The 18,173-nt window shown below is 39.0% G+C and overlaps 1 protein-coding gene across 4 annotated transcripts in view; it reads right to left on the bottom strand.

The window, feature by feature from the left end:
• STAG1 (STAG1 cohesin complex component) overlaps positions 1–18,173 on the bottom strand; it is a 445,812-nt gene that overhangs the window by 420,935 nt on the left and 6,704 nt on the right. Inside the window, exon 2 of one of the 4 annotated variants that reach the window (XM_060196862.1) lies at positions 16,633–16,816. The exons of the other annotated variants lie outside the window; for them this stretch is intronic. The gene's annotated coding sequence lies outside the window, so the exon portion shown is untranslated. The remainder of the gene's footprint in view (positions 1–16,632; positions 16,817–18,173) is intronic. 4 annotated transcript variants of the gene reach the window in all.

Raw genomic sequence — 18,173 nt, 5'->3', positions numbered from 1 at the left:
GGGGAAGCAATTACAGAAGCCAAACCTTCCACCTTCTGCATCCCACAATGACCATGGATCCATACTTCCAGTTAAAGAATAGGAAAGCTATCAAGGGAGGGGATGGGATACGGAGATCTGGTGGTGGGAATTGTGTGGAGTTGTACCCTTCTTATTCTATGACTTTGTCAGTGTTTCCTTTTTATAAATTAAAAGAAAAAAAAAGAATATGCGATGATCTCACTCTCAGACAGAAGTAAGATGGTATGGCAAGCAGGATCCGTATCTTGTCCATAACTACATGAATGGTGAGTATTCAGACAAGTTAAAATTGGCAGCTTGTCCTCACCACTGTCCAAGAATAGAATTATGACTGGTAGACAGCATAATGGTTATGCAAAGAGACTCTCCAAAGCCTCAGGTTCAATCCCCCGCACCACCATAAGCCAGAGCAGTGCTCTGGTTAAAAAATAAAAATAAATTTAAGAAAAAAAATCGAGTTCTGACTCAGACTTCATATAACATAGACAGATTCCTCAGGTTTATCAATCTCACTAACAATTAAGATGGCCAAATTTGGGGCTGAGTGGTGGCACGCAGATGTTAGCATGTGTAAAGACCCAGGTTCGCATCCCTGTTCCCACTTACAGTTGGGAAGCTTCACAAGTGGTAAATAATGCTGCAGGTGTTTCCCTATTTCTATCTCAATCATGAATAAGAAAGAAGAAAAAAGCTGACATCTCAAAAAGCACTCACACACTGCTACAGGTCTCTAAAAACTATGACTTGTATTTTGCCTATTTTACAAACTAGATGAATGTTGCTTGTAAATATGTAAATGTACAAAATATCCTCTCAAGAAGATAATTACTTATACTCATCTTCAATTTGGTTGAATTTAAGTTCTACTTATTGAGTGTCCATTATTTTACCTATCACTATGCTCTAATGATGTGAAGCACCAAAAAAAGTACCCTGACCCTGCTCTAAAGACACTTCATAGCATAAGGAAAGTTATACCTGAATTATCAGTTTTTCACAACACAAGTAGTAATAAGCAATCAAGGGAAAATAAAGTCATGTTTGCAACTTAACCAAAGTATTTTTCTTTGAGAAAGTAATCTCGGAAAGAGATGGTCAATTTCAAAAATTATTTAGCAAAAGAAGAGTGAATAATATGCAAAAAAATAAAGTAACAACTATCAGACCTATCAGTAGTACCTGAACTTTCTGGGATGTCTGGCTAAGGAGTAACACTCTTGCTAAAGGCTCAACAGTGCCAAGAGATTTTGGTTTTCTATATTTAAAAAAATTATATTCATGACTATACCACTTATACAAATGAAAATTTTTTAAGATTTTTATATATTTTATTTATTCCTTTTTTGTTGCCCTTATTTTGTATTGTTGTAGCTATTGTTGTTGTTGTTGTTACTGATGCTGTTGTTGTTGGATAGGACAGAGAGAAATGGAGAGAGATGGGGAAGAGAAAGAGACACCTGCAGACCTGCTTCACCGCCTGTGAAGTGACTCCTCGGCAGGTGGGGTGCCGGGGGCTTTAACCGGGATCCTTACGCCAGTCCTTGCGCTTTGTGCTACCTGCGCTTAGCCCACTGCACTAACGATCGACTCCCTACATGAGAAATTTTAATTTTGGTTTATAAAATTATATTTCAGGTGATGAGTATGGATGACCCTAATAAAATACAATAAAAATATTAGTAAACGGCTTTTCTAGTGCCATATAAATTAAACAAAATGTAAAAAGCTAGGCTTTCTAACTAACCCAAATTAAGAAATTTTGCCTATAACTTTACTATACAGTACTGTTCTGCTAATACTGACATAACCCTCAAAACATACATTTATAAAATTCCAATGTTTTAATTTCACTGCTTAGCTTACATAGTGCTAAGAGTGATTTGTTTTTTTGCTCTCTACCCACTCTTTCAAGAAACTGAATGAAAGTTCACTGCAAATGTAGATTTTCACAATAAGTAAGCTCCAAAAGCATCCATGCTATTGACACTAATGGTCCTATTAATCCATTCCTACAAGTATGTTAAATGGGCTAGTATAAAAAACTTCCTACTGTCTACTCTATTTTGCCCACTTTAGCATGTACATTTTTTCTTCTTTTGGCATTTCTGAGGTAAAGATGCATCTGTCAGTGCCCTTTTTTTATCATGTAAGACTGAGATTTTTAATCATGTAATTAAGCATAGCTGTCACTGTTCATACATGAACTCAAGTCAAAGCTGTTCACCTTGTTATCAATTTATTTGTTTTAAAAAATTTGTGGGTATTAAGTTTCACTATCTTTAAAATGTTTTTGTCTATTTGTTGTCATCCCTAGGGCTTCAACAACAAGCTGACTTTTTCAGCTAGAGCGAGGTAGTGGGCAGTCACAGAACCAAAGCTTCTTTCAATTTGATGGGGCCTAGACTCAAACCTGAGTTGCCACATGACAAAGAGAACACTTCCCACGTGAGTTAATTTTACCAACTCTAATTTTTTCTTCTTTTAAAAGAAAAAAAGGGAGGCGAGTGGTAGCATAGCAGGTTAAGCGTTCATGGCGTGAAGCACAAGGACAGGTGTAAGGATCCCAGTTCGAGCTCCTGGCTCCCCACCTGCAGGGGAGTCACTTCATAGGCAGTGAAGCAGGTTTGCAGGTGTCTTTTTTCCCTCCACTGTCTTCCCCTCCTCTCTGTCCTATCCAAGAACAGCAGCAATAGCAACAATAATAATAACAAAGGCAACATGGGCAACAAAAATGGGGAGGTAATGGCCTCCAGGAGCAGTGGATTCGTGGTGCAGACACCAAGCCCCAATGATAACCCTGGAGGCTTTAAAAAAAAAAAAAAAAAGATGTATTTTAGGCAGGGAGATAACAAAGTAGTTGCCCAATGAACTTTCATGCCTACAGCACCAGAGATCCTAAAATCAATCCCTAGCACAACCATAAATCAGAGCTGAGCAGTGCTCTGGTGTCTCTTTCTCTCTTTCAGTAAGATAAATAAGGGCAGCAAGATACCCTGAGAGTGTGTCTATTTTGTCACATAGACTAGGAGAAGCTTCAGTGTGGTAGTGAGTGTCTTGCCCTCTCTCTATCTCTAATCTCTGAAAAAGCCAGCTCAGAGGGGAGAAGCCCTGTACTGACATCATCATATCATCATCATATTTTTAAAAATTATTTCTTTCATAAGAAACAAACAAAAACATCACTCTAACACATGCAGATCAAACCCCAGGATCTCACCATGTAAGTCCTGTGCTCTACCAGCTTAACCACTTTTTTGAACATTAATGTGTATAGATGTTAAAGAGGCATCAGAGCAGTCTACATATTTTAGATGAAAATCTCCTTGAAAAATAAAATAAATCTATAAAAACTTCTTGTATAACTTGGCATTGAAGTAAAGCTATTGCATAGGTAGAAAAACTGAGACTAAAGACAAATTTAGGAATAATTACTGATAGTAATAAACCAATTTCATGTTTTCCTGAAAAACAACAATAAAGTGACTTACTGAGTATGAAAAAAAAAATCATGAGGATGAAGTTGTATTGTTTTGTTTTAAAATACATGCAAAAAAAAAAAAAGCCTATCACATGCCAAGCAATGTAAATAAAGGTTAAGAGAAACTGCCTTAACTCTGGGAACAGATTTCAAAGCAATAAATGGCTACTGTGAACAATTATAGGCAGCAAAGGCATATGACATATGTTACTTATCATAAAAGATCTAAGTCCTCCCTTTGGGGGCCCCCAAAGGACCCTGTCCTCAATGTAGATCAACAATGGTAGAGAATGTTCCATCCTCCGAAGGGGGGTTGTATAACATACTCTTATCTACCACCTGAAGAAGATTGGTCCTGAAATTGGTGCAACTTGGACCTACAGGGATATAGAGGTCACATAGGCTCCTATGCTGAATATGGGCCCTAGATCACATCAAATTGATGGGGTTTACAGTCAACAATATTTATACACATTTCCCATATTTGGGAGCTACTCTCTTCCCTGATCCAGCTTTCTAGCCCTTTTTCCAGCCATGACATCATCTCCTCAGACAATAACTTGGGTCCACCTGCATATCAGACATCAGGCTCAGACAAAAACTAATAAAGTCATGGGCCTTTGGAATATACCTAAAATACACCTACTAGCTATTTCCAAAATGGAGACCCCAAATCTTCATCTGCAATATTCTAGCCTTTAGGTTCGTGATTAATCAACAATTTGTATGGCTTTATATGTAAACTCTTTTTCAGCCACCAGGTTCCAGATGCTACCATGATGCCAACTTGACTTCCCTGAACAGATGACCCCACCAATATGTCCTGGAGCCCTGCTTCCCCAGAGCCCTGTCCCACTAGGGAGAGAGGCAGGCTGGGAGTATGGATCGACCTATAAATGTCCATGTTCAGCAGGGAAGCAATTTAAGAAGCCACACCTTCCATTTTCTGCACCCCATAAAGACCCTGGGTCCATACCCCCACAGGGCTAAAGAATAGGAAAGCTCTCAGGGGATGGGATATGGAGCGTTGGTGGTGGGAATCGTACCCCTCTTATCCTATGGTCTTGTCAGTGTTTCCATTTTATAAATAAATAAACTTAAAAAGAGAAGAAAGAGAAATGGTCACTAGGAATTGTGGAGTTGTGCAGGCACCAAGTCCTAATAATAACTCTGATGGCAAAATACATATATTAAAAATAAATATTATATGCACAATAAAAAATCTAAGTCCTTTATTTTTGGTTTTTCTCAGTCAAATTTCCATTTCAGAATAGTAACACCTATTAGTAAAACCAAGAACCCAGAAGTCACACTGATCATTCAGCCTCTTCATTATTTACTCTATCTCCAAAATGCATGCAGATTCAGAACACATGTCCTTATTATCTCTATTACACAACTATGGTTTAAGGCCCTGTCACCTGTCAGCTGGTCACTGCAACAACTTCCAATCCACCCTCTTTCTCAATCCAATATTGACAGCAGCTACGAACAGGAATTCACAACTTTGGCATTATTGGTATTTAGATCAACAAGCAAGAGGTTGTCCTGTGCATTGCAAAATGTTTAGCAGCACCCCTGACCTCTACCTATAAATACCAGTAATAAATATAATCATCACACTGATAGTTGTAAAGGGTCTGCAGATGTTGCTATATTTGTGCCGAGAAGCAAAATCACCTAGTTTTTTTTTTTTTTATTCCCTTTTGTGGCCCTTGTTTTATTGTTGTTGTTATGGATGTCATTGTTGTTGGATAGGACAAAGAGAAATGGAGGAGGGGAAGACAGAAAGGAAGAGAGAAAGATAAACACCTGCAGACCTGCTTCACCGCCTGTGAAGCAACTCCCTTGCAGGTGGGGAGCTGGGGGTTCAAACCGGGATCCTTACTCTGGTCCTTGCGCTTTGTGACACGTGTGCTTAACCCACTGCGCTATAGCCCGAATCCCAGCCACCTAATTTTAAAAGTTCTTTTGCTTGAATGGTTTTTCATTTTAAGCAAAATAAAACCATTTGCACTGCTTTGCTTTGAGTAGTTCAGATTTGAGTCCAGCTTGCATCACACTGAATGAAGGAAGCTTCAGTGCTGCAGTTTTAGTATCTTTCTTCCCCTCCCCCTCCCATCACCAAGTATAAAGAACTTAAAAATTACACTGGAGAAGCCCCTCTACAGTATTATGTATGCATAAAATCCTTGGTTTACTTCCTTGTACTGCATATAGGGAAAAAAAAATCTAATGCAAGTTTACTTATACAGGTAATAAAACAGCAAACTGAGTAGCAAAATACTATGTACTAAAAAGTTTTATGTTTTTTAGTTTATATTTTATTATTTATCTATAAAAATCATATATATACATATATTTTAGATGACTTTACTTATTTACTTATTTATTTATTTATTTATTTATTTTTGTCCACAACGGTAATCTCTGGGGCTTGGTGCTTACATGGCTTCACCATTCCCAGTGGCTATTTTTTCCTTTTATTTGACAGAGGGTGCAAAACAGAGAGAAACAGAGAAGAAAGGAAAGAAACACAAAAGAGAGACACCTAAAACACTGTTCTACCACTCCTGAAACTTCCTCTTACAGATGGGGACTGATGGTTTGAACCTAGATTCTTGTGTATAGTAATATGTGTATAACAGGACTTAATAGTACCCATACCTCACAGAATCTTTATTATAAGAACTACAAGGGGGCCAGGCAGTAGCACACCAGGTTAAGTGTGCATGGTACGAAGCACAAGATCTGGCTTAAGGATCCCGGTTAGAGCTCAAGGCTCCCCACCTGCAGGGGGTGTCAATTCACAAGCAGTGAAGCAGGTCTGCAGGTGTCTTTCTCTCTCCCTCTTTTGTCTTCTCCTCTTTCAATTTCTCTGCTCTATCCAACAACAGCAGCAGCAACAATAGGGAAAAAAATGCCTCCAGGAGCAGTGGATTCTTGGTACAGGCAATGACCCTCAGCAATAACCCTGGAGGCAAAAAAAAAAGAATTTCAAAAATTGGGGGGCTTCCAGAGCATTGGCTATGGAGTAAAAGTCATTTCAGATCACTCTCCTGATAAAATTTAAAAAACCAACAAATTACCTGAAACCTAAACAAAATACAACCAGGACTTCTTCAGAAACTCACTACGCCACAGCCATCAAGTTACAGATGCTACTATGATTTCACCCTGATCTCGCTGTGCAAACAACCTCACCACTGTGTCCTGGAGCCTCACCTCTCCAGAACCCTACCCCACTAGGGAAAGATAGAAACAAGCTAGGGGTATGGATTGACCTGCCAGCGTCTATGTCCAGCAGAGAAGCAATTACAGAAGCTAAATCTTCTACCTTCTGCACCCCATAAAGAATTCTGGCCCATAATCCCAGAGGGGTACATGTTACAGGAAGATGAGCAGATAGCTCTGAACTCCAACTCCATCAGGAACCAGAAGGGGGGGGGGGGAGAAGAGCACTCAGAAGTAGTAAGTGTGACTTAGAAAGGAAGAAAGGCAAGACCATAAAAAAAAAAAAAAGGGCAGATATCTATAGATAGATAAGAAGTAATAGTCAGAGTCAGGCGGTGGCACACTTGGTTATGTACACACATTAAGGTTCAAGCTTTTGGTCCCCACCTGCAGGGGGGGAGCTTCATGAATGGTAAGCAAGGATGTAGGTGTCTCTGTCTTTCTTATCTTGATCTCTCCCCTCCCCTTAATTTTTCTGTCTCTATCCAATAATAAATAAATAAATAAATAAATAATTTTAAACAGAAATAATAGTCAGCCCGTATCTTTGATCTTCAGAGAACTAATGCAGTTTCCACTGAAGGGAATGGGGACACAGAACTCTGGTGGTAGGAAAGGTGTTGAATTAATTATACCCCTTACCTTATAATTTTGTAAATCAATCTAAATCACTAATGAAAAATAATTAAAGAAGAATAATTACCACCGGTCCCCACCTGCAGGGGGAAAGCTTTGTGAGTGATGAAGCAAGGCTGCAGGTGTCTCTCTGTATCTCTCCCTCTCTATCTCACCTTTCCGTCTCAATTTCTGGCTGTCTCTATCCAATAAATAAAGATAATTTAAAAAATTTTTTAAAAAATAATTACAAAAATTAACCTATGTATAATGTTTAGAATAGTACCTGGTCTACAAGAAGTACTATAGTTAAGTTGCATGTTATAATAATGGTACTAATATACTGCTCTGCTTCTTTGTACCATTATGGTTCATAGTGGTCAGCACATGCACATTTCTATCACTGCAGAAAGTTCTAAGAACAGCAAAGTAAATCAGAATACTGGTTAGTTACAATGCCTACGGAGGTAATGAATATCATCACCTCTAGTTTTTTTTTTTCTTTTAGAAAAAAGTACTTACTCTAAATCAAAGCATGTTTAGGATCCAGGCAGCAGTGCACCTGATTAAGCACACACATTACAGTGTGCAAGGAGCAAGGTTCAAGACCCAGGTTCACATCCGCATGGGAGAAGCTTCAGTAGCAGTGAAGAAATACTACAGATGTCTCTCATACTATCTCCCCCTTCCCTCTCAATTTCTCTCAGTTCCTATCCAAAATAAATATATATTTTAATTTATTAACTCTAATATGTAATGAAGAGACCATTTTTGGGGTAGTTGGATAGTGGTATACCCATTTAAGCGAAGACAGTACTAAGCACAAGGAACTGCACAAGAACCCAGGTTTGAGCCCCTGCTCCTCACCTGCAGCAAGGACGATTCACAAGTGGTCAAGTGGTAAAGACAGCCTCCCCTACCTTTCGCAATTTCTCTCTGTCCTATAAAATAAAAAATTGGGATAGCGGTAATGGCTGCCAGAAGCAGTGGATTCATAGTGTAAGTACTGAGTCATAGTGACTGTAGGCAAAAAGAGAGAGACCGAGAGAGAGACAGAGAGGACCCATTCTTATTTTATTTAACAAGTGAACCAAAAGGATTACTATTCTGAGAGAAAATAAATCTCCTTAAAATTCTCAATATACACTGTATCAAGCTGTCAACTAAACTCTGTAAATGGCTAGGAGTTATTAATTACATCCAAATACAAATAACATTAAAGAGCAAATCTGAGACATAGTTACATATTTGCATCCAATACAAGGTAAAAGATCTCTAGATCTAACAACTAACCTAATTTTAAAGTACCTATTAAGACATATTTCAAGGGGGCTAGGTGATGGCACACCTGGTTAACATACCAGGGTTCAAGCCTATTCTCCCCACCTGCAGTGGGGACACTTCACAAGTGGTGAAGCAAGTCTGCAAGTGTCTATCTCTCTCCCTCTCTATCTCCCCATCCCGTCAATTTCTCACTGTCCTATTAAATAAAATAGGGGTGGTGGAACAAGAAAGAAAAAAAATGACCAACAGAAGCGGTGGATTCATAGTGCCAGCACCAAAACACCAGCAATAATCAATCCTGGTGGCAATAAAAAAATAAAAAGGCATATTTCAAGATATCTGCTACACCTAAAATTGAATATGAAAATATTTCTGATTTCTAATTGTGACAAAGTCAAAGGTATTGTTAATACACCTATAATTTGTAGCTTACATTCAAAACTAAACAAATTCTAAATCTCACAGGTTAATAAAAAATGAAGGTGTAACTACTTTCCCATCTAAATTCATAAAACTCTGGTTCTAAAAAGAAGGTTGCTTCAGATAGTAAACTTCTACTATAAAACAGAGGCAGGTGATATCTCACCAGGTAGCATGTGTCCCAGCACCATAAATGGTACCAATGGCATGTCTGGGGGTGATGGAGCACTGCTATGGTATCTCTTCTCTCAAAAAAAAAGGAGTCGGGTGGTAGCGCTGCAGGTTAAGTACACGTGCTGCAAAGCGCAAGGATGGGCATAAGGATCCCGGTTCGAGACCCTGGCTCCCCACCTGCAGGGGAGTCGCTTCACAGGCGGTCTGCAGGTATCTTTCTCTCCCTTTCTCTGTCTTCCCCTCCTCTCTCGAATTCTCTCTGTCCTATCTAACAGTGACGACATCAATAACAACAATAACTACAACAACAATAAAAAGACAACAAGGGCAACCAAAGGGAAAATAAATAAAATTTTAAAAAATAATAATAAATAAACGAAAACTTGGGCCAGAAGGATATTTACTGGTATCACACATGTGCCAGGCATTGAATTCATTCCCAGCTGTCATCTAAAAAAGGAGCCTTGTTGGGAATATGTGATGTACTTTGCCTATAAACAAAGAGAAAGGCTGGGGCATATGGGTGTGATTGATTGGCAGACATCACTAGTATCAGGCAGATGTCATTAGCATACAACTCAACCTCACAATGACTTGCAAAAATTGAAGAGATTTAAAGAAGGGTCTGACAAAAATAGCTCTCTTGCTCTTTGCTTCTTGACATGCTGGCTTGTTACTGGTTTCTTGGTCTGCTCTCCTGGCTCACTGCTAACTTCTAGCTCCTTGCGTCAAAACGGAGGACCCCCTCTCAACTCTTCATCTGCACTACTCCAACCTTTAGGTTCATGATTAGTCAACAACTTGTTTGGATTTATATGTTAACTTTCTTTTCAGCCACCAGGTTCCAGATGCTAGCATGATGCCAAACAGACTTCCCTGGACAGACAACCCCACCAATATGTCCTGGAGCTCCGATTCCCCAGAGCCCCACCCCACTAGGGAAAGAGAGAGGCAGGCTGGGAGTATGGATCAGCCTGTCAATACCCATGTTCAGTGGGGAAGCAATTACAGAAGCCAGACCTTCCACCTTCTGCATCCCACAATGACCTTGTGTCCATACTTCCAGTTAAAGAATAGGAAAGCTATCAAGGGAGGGGATGGGATACGGAGTTCTGGTGGTGGGAATTGTGTGGAGTTGTACCCCTCTTATCCTATGTTTTTGTCAGTGTTTCCTCTTTATAAATAAAATAAAATTTTAAAAAAGAAGATGATGGCTAGAAAGTGACTCATGTTGTGTGTCAGCCATTTAGGTTTTCAAGTCTTTCCTTCCTTCACCTATTCCATTACTGTGGCTTTTAAGAACCTAATAAATCTGCCAATTTTATATACCCCAAACCAGCACCCCCCCCAAAAAAAAAAGAGCCTTTTTTATTTTTACTATGTAACCATAAACCTTACAGCCACAAACACCTGGATCAAATTCATCAATTCCTAGCTTAGTATTATTAAGAAGATACATCTCTGCCTTATTTGTGAAATAGGTATAATACCTACTACTTAAATACTTACTATTTAATGGTTTGTATGTAATCTGAAACTGTCTTGATAAATGTATACACTATTATGGTGAGTAAGCAAGTTCAGTTAATTATATTTTTAAATATTTATTTTATTTATTCCCTTTTGTTGCCCTTGTTTTATTGTTGTAGTTATTATTGTTGTTGTCATCGTTGATGGGTAGGACAGAGAGAAATGGAGAGAAATGGGGTAAGACAGAGAGGGGGAGAAAGATAAGACACCTGCAGACCTGCTTCACCGCGATCCTTACACCGGTCCTTGCACTTTTGAGTCATGTGTACTTAGCCCGCTGCGCTACAGCTCAACTCCCCAGTCAATTATATTTTTAAAGACTTTTTTTTTTTTTTTTTACGATTTATTCATTTATTAGAGGGAGGGTCAGGGAGAAGAGTTGAGGTCCAGAGCAGCTCTCTGGCAGCATGCAATGCTGGAAATCAAATTCAGGACCTCATGTTCACAAGTTTAACTGTTTATCCACTGCACCACAGCCCATGCCACAATTATGTATTTCACAGCCATACCTGTGTATCAGGAACTCCAGAATTAGTGTCAATTGGTCTGAGACCCATTCACCGGTATGTTTTCAAAGTTCCCAAGTGATTCTAATGTGTATGTAACTACCCTACTAAGGACAAAGTTCAAATTCTAGTCTGGCACAACAGACACTATAGTCACTGTTTACGGCAATATATTATTAACCACTTCTCTTTAACTGCTCCACACCTAATGTGGTTCTAAAAAATTCAGACTGTCTTAATATCACATGAAAAACTTGTTAAACTACAAACTGCTGATCTCTCCAGAAATTCTAGTTCAGAAGGATTGGGATAAGGTATTGGAGTAAGCCTATATTCTCCACCCCTTCATCATTAGTGGGGCTCTTCACTGTTCCAAGTAGATATTTTTTTTCAGAGACATCATGGCACTGAAGCTTCCGCCAATGTGATAAGAAACAGGCCTGAGGGAGACAAATGGTAGCGCAGCAGGTTAACTGCACGTGGCTCGAAGCGCAAGAACCGGCAAAAGGATCCCCAGTTCGAGCCCCCGGCTCCCCACCTGCAGGGCAGTAGCTTCACAGGTGGTGAAGCAGATCTGCAGGTGTCTTTCTCTCCCCCTCTCTGTCTTCCCCTCCTCTCTCCGTTTCTCTCTGTCCTATCTAACAACAACGACATCAATAACAAGGGCAACAAAAGGGAAAATAAATATTTTTTTTAATTTAACAAAAAGAAAGAAACAGACCAGAACCTGCACTACATGTATGACAAAGCAACTATTTCATAGGTCCACAAATCTGAATTCCTAGCAAATCCCCATGTAAGGCTGATACTTTCAGTACGGGAAGCACAAGATAAGAATCAAAGACCAACACTTAATCAGAACCTTATCCCTTAGCCTTCACACAGATTGCAATTCCCACTTTCCTTATTCCACTGTCACCTGGCTAACTTCCACTTTTTACTTTGAAACTTACTTAAGGGTGTATTTAAGGCATTTTGGAAGTATTTGCTCACTTCAATAAGCCACCTCAAGGCACTAATTACCTAAAGCTTGACTACAAAAAAAAACACTATAAAATGTTATTAATATGCATGTACCAATGCATAAGTGCTGAGGTACACTAATGCTAGCATATAGATTCTTTAGTAAATATTAGGGGGGGAAGGCCTCCTTAGGACAGGTAAGTTAGGAAAATACAGAAAAAGCGAAATGTTTGTCAAGTCAAATAACAACTGAATTTCAGCCCTCACCTAACCCCCCAGTTTCAATTGGATGCATAGCAGGCTATGCCACTAAAGGACAAAAAGAGCACTAGATTAACTCTGCAACACATTTTTATGAGAGAAAAATAGTAGTCATCTACCATCTGATTTTGACTAGTAACTTATTCAAAAATGTAACTTTCAGGATATAGCTTGCTCTTGGCAAACAATTCTAGTCTGTTTGCAAAATTAGACATTAAAAAACTAATACCCATAAATAATAATCCTGATACAGTCATCAGTTAACAAGAAAACATCATAATGCCTTTCCAGGATGAAGAAGTTTCTAAAGTAAATGAATTTAAGTTTTGAAATGTGTATGTATAAACAGAAAACTCAGACTGTAACTCTCATCTTTCAATTACTAGAGCCCTTCCCTTAACCACTGACTATTCTCATTAATAAAACATTAAATCTACTGCTAGCTCTGTGATGATTAAGGTATATCTAACTAAAATTATTTGCTTCATTATTTCCCCTACACCTAATTTTTGAGAAGGGGGTTAAATAGAGAAACAAATGGTGCTGGAAAACAAATGGGAAAATTGGGGTGAAACATGCAGAAGAAATGAAACTGAACCACTACATTTCACCAAACGAAAAGGTAAACTCCAAATGAATGAATCACTTGGATCTTAGACTAGAAACTATCAAATACTTAGAGGACAATATTGGCAGAACTCTATTTCATCTAAATTTTATAGACATCTTCAGTGACACAAAAGTCCAACTGCAAAGAAGACAAAACCAATGGGACTACATTAAAAAAAAAAAAAAGTTCCTACACAGGGCCAGGCAGTAACATAACGGGTTAAGTGCACATAGTATATGAAGCACAAGGACAGGTGTGAGGATCCAGGTTACAGTCCCCGGCTCCCCACCTGCAGGGAAGTTGCTTCACAAGTGGTGAAGCAGGTCTGCAGGTGTCTATCTTTCACTCCTCTCCTCTCAATTTCTCTGTCCTATCCAACAACAATGGGAAAAGATGGCTACCAGGAGCAGTGGATTTGTGGTGCAGGCATAACCCTGTGATAACCCTGGTAGGAGGGTTATCTCTCTACACAACAAGAGAAAGCGCCAGACTCCTTACAGAATGGGAGATCTTTTTATGTCATGCATCAGACAAAAGGCTAACAACCAAAATATACAAAGAGCTCACCAAACTCAGCAACAAAAAAAAATGACCCCATCCAAAAATGGGGGAAGGGAATATGAAGAGAATATTGACCAAAGATGAGATTCAAAATGCCAACAGACATGAAAAAATACTCCATGTCATTTATTGTCAGAGAAAAGAAAATACAGACAACAATGAGATACCACCTTATTCTTACACATCAGAAAGGGTAGCTACAACAAATGCTGTAGAAGTTGTGGGGGCAAAGGAACCCTCCTTAACTGCTGGTGGGAATGTAAATTGGTCCAACTCCTGTAGACAGCACTTTGGAGAACTCTCAGAAGCTATAAATGGACCTATCCTCTGTCCCTGCAACTCCTCTCCTAGGAAAATATCCTAAGGAGCCAAACACTCATCCAAAAAGATCTGTGTATACATACCTATGTCTATAGCAGCACAATTTGCAATAGCCAAAACTGGGTGTCCAACAACAGAATGACTTAGACAGTTGTAGTCTACATACACAATGGAATACTACTCAGCCATTAAAAATGAATTAATCTTCTGTACCCCGTCTTGAATGGAGCTTGAAGGAATCATGTTAAGTGAGATAAGCCAGAAAGAGAAGGATGAATATGAGATTATTTTACTCATAGACAACTTGAGAAATAAGAACAGAAATTGGACTGGGTTTGGTGTGCTGAACCAAAGTAAAGGACTGGGGACTGGGGGAGTAGAGTTTAGGTCTTGGCACATGATGACACAGGAGGACCCAGGACAGGGGTTAGAATGTTTTGCAAAAAATTATAAGAAATTTTACACATGCACAAACAACTGTATTTACTGTTAGCTGTACACCATTAATCCCCTCAATAAAGTAAACTGTTAAAAAAAACACTAAGGGAATAAATGTATAATATTTGTTCATTAAAAAAATAATAAGCAATACATACTGAGGAATGTTTGAAATGAGTGTTTTTGTTTTTGCTAGGCAACTATTTTCCTCTTTAGTAACCTTTTTTCTCCCACTCTGAAATGTTTTTGAATAAAAATGATATTTTAATAAAAAAAAAGATTAGTATCATTTATACCTAAGTACAATGCAAGGTAGTCTAATAGTTAAAAATCTTTTTTAATCACTAGAGCAACCCATGCAAAGGCATGCTTTTATCATTCTTCTTTTACAAATGTAAAAACTGAGGTTTAGAGTGTTTAAAGAATTTTCAGGGGGAAGAAGTGGTTCGGGTGGTGGCACACCAGGTTAAATGCACATAGTACAAAGTGCAAGAATCCCAGTTTGAGCCCCTGGCTCCCAACCTGCAGGAGGGGGTCACCTAACAAGTGGTGAAGCAGGTCTGCAGGTGTCTTTCTTTCCCTCCTTTCTCAATTTCTCTCTGTCCTATTCAATGGGAAAAAAAATGGCCTCCAGGAGCAGTGGATTTGTAGTGCAGGCAAGGAGACCCAGAGATAACCCTGGAGGCAAAAAAAGAAAAGAAACAAAATTTCTTGGGGCCAAGATACAACCTACTTGGTACAGCATGCATCTTACAATGTGTGAGGACCTGAGTTCAATACACAGGTGTACCACAACATTGCGCAAGCTGCATGGATGATGTAACAGTGCTGTGGTGTCTTTCCTCTTTATCTACCAAAAATAAAAATGAAAATGTTGGTCTGGGAATACATGCATGAGGCCTAACAAACAAAAAAGGTTTTTAAAAATCTCCCCAAGTTTACACAACTAGAAGAAGCTAAGTTAGGGTATGAAAAGAAAATAATGTGACACAGGCAGTGTGACTTTGGTGCCAGGAACTCTCTAAGACAGTGGATAACAGCTTTCTTAGCCATTTATATATGACAGTAGTGCTTTCATCGTCAGTGAACATACTGGTTGTTTTGTTATAAAATTTTCTTTATTATTATTATTTTAATTAATACAGAGACGTGTAGAACCAGAGCATCGCTCTGGTACATGAGATGCGATGATCGAACTCAGGGCCTCATGCTTGAGAGTCCAACACTTTATTCAATGCACCATCTCCCAGGCCACAAGATTTATTTTTACTAGAGAGAAAGATCAGAGCACCATTCAAGCTATGGCATGTACAGCACCAGAAATCAAACCTAAGACATTAGAAATGCAAGTCCTAAAAGAAAAAAAAATAAGATAAATAATAAAATTTTAAAAAAGAAATACAAGTCCTGGGAGTCAGGCAGTGGTGCACTTGGTTGCACACATGCATTACTGTGCACAAGGACCAGGGTTCAAGCCCCCTACCGCCCCCCCCCCCACCTGCAGAGGGAAAAGCTTTCATAACCAGTGAAGAGGGCTAAAACTATTTTACCTTTTGAAAATTGCCATTTATTTATCCATTCAACACTGATGGACAGGTATCTATCTCCTCCTTCCCTCTCAATTCTCTATCTCTTAAAGAGAAGGAGGAGGTAGACAGACAACTCTACCAGAGTTTCTCCTGTTTCTTGTATTTTTAAACTACCCTTAACAGTTAAAGGTACCAACAGTGTTTTCCTTCCAAAAGCTAATGTAGACTCTAGCAATAAAGCAGACCACAACTTAAGATACTCTTCAGCTAGCTAGTAAGCTAGCTCATGTGGACAGTGCACCTGCTTTGTCACGCACCCAACTCAGGTTCAAGCCTGAAACCAACATAGAAGGAAACTTCAGTGTTGTAGTTATCTTTCCCTCTCCCTCTGCCTGTATCTGAGAAAAAGTCCACATAGACAAGAAAAAAACAAAATTCTGTAGCTTATATATACTGTATCTTGTCACTAGGATTTCTATGTATTTGCTATATTGTTAACATCTCTACTAGCCAATAAAGGAAACCAAGCCTACAGGATTCTTAATGAGATAGAAAAATAAAAATAAATCTGGAAAATAAAGCAGGTCTAAGGAGGTAGATGAGCTGTAGAGCATATGCCCTGTATGTGAAATCCTGAGTGTGATCCTTGGCATGATACTGAGTAAAGCTGGCCAAGAGATAACTCACCCAGTAGAGCTTGCACTTAACCATGCAGAAGGGTCTGGTCTCAAGCCCCAACACCACAACACTACGGCACTGGGGAAGCTCCACAGATGGGAGTGGTGCTGTGATGATTCTCCCTCTATCAGAAATAGTAAGAATGACAACTGGCACAGGAATAGTGGAGTCAAACATGAGTAAGGCCTTGGCACTGAAAAAGGAAACAGTAGCTATTAGTAGAAGCTGAAGAGCAAAATATATTGAAGGTGGGCAGGGGGAGATAACATAATAGTTATGCAAAGAGACTGTCATACCTGAGGCTCCAAAGTCTCAAGTTCAATCCCCTGCACCACCATAAATGCTCTGGTTAAAAAAAAAAAAAAAAAAAAAAGTGTGTTTGTGTGTGTGTGTGTGTGTAGACATATATATGTGCATACACAGAGAGAGAGTGAAAAAAAATTAAGATCAGAAAGGTGATCGACAAATGGAGAAAACTAGCAACACTGTGATTTGAAAAAGAGCAAAACTGACATCACACCAATATTTAGAATGATCATGAAAAAAAGAACACAGTAACCCCATCTGAAATTTAAGAGGAGCTCTCACTATGAATTTTACATACAACAGAATCTTATAAAGACCTTACATCAATAAATGCAAGTAATTTCTTTAAACTACAACTCGCCAAAGCTGACATGAAACGAAATCTAAATAGCCCGTTTGTATATGTTACCAAAAACAATCCCACAAAAACATGTTCAAGTCTAAGTGGCATCACTAGTGGGTGAATTCTACTAAACATGCAAGGTTAAGATAACACTTAGATTAAGGAAACTCTTTTAGTAAGTAGAGGGAATGCTCCCTAGCTTATTTTATGAAGCCACTATAACATTAATACTGAAACCTGACCAAGGACTCCATAACACCCAACCAAAAAGATATGTGTATACCAATGTTCATAGCAGCACAATTCGTAATAGCTAAAACCTGGAAGCAACCCAGGTGCCCAACAACAGATGAGTGGTAGAAAGCTGTGGTAATATATACACAATGGAATACTATGCAGCTATTAAGAACAATGACCCCACCTTCTCTGACCCATCTTGGACAGAGCTAGGAGGAATTATGTTAAGTGAGCTAAGTCAGAAAGATAAATGAGTATGGGATGATCCCATTCATAAACAGCAGCTAAGAAAGAACAGAAAGGGAAACTCAAAACAGGATTTGACTGAATTTGGAGTAGGGCACCAAAGTAAAAACCCTTGGGTGAGGGTAGAAAGGAGGCTTCTCTAATAGGAAGCCCTGAGCTACAGTGTCTGTCTGACCCACCCTCCCCCCACACACACACACACTCCCTCTCTCAGAACTAAAAAGAATGACAACTGGCATAGGAATGGTGGAGTCAAACATGTACAAGGCCTCAAGCACCGAAAAGGGGAAAAAAAGTAGCTATTGCTAGAAGCTGAAGAGCAAAATATATGGGGGGGGGGGGTCAGAAGTAAGTGTGATAGACAAATGTAGAGAACTAGAAATGCTGTGATTTGAAAAGCACCTCTAATTTACCCACT

The sequence above is a fragment of the Erinaceus europaeus genome, chromosome 1 (assembly GCF_950295315.1).
Source record: "Erinaceus europaeus chromosome 1, mEriEur2.1, whole genome shotgun sequence".
Taxonomy (NCBI): Eukaryota; Metazoa; Chordata; class Mammalia; order Eulipotyphla; family Erinaceidae; genus Erinaceus; species Erinaceus europaeus.
Note: the sequence above shows the minus strand (reverse complement) of the source record. Positions and strands in the feature narration are given on the sequence as shown.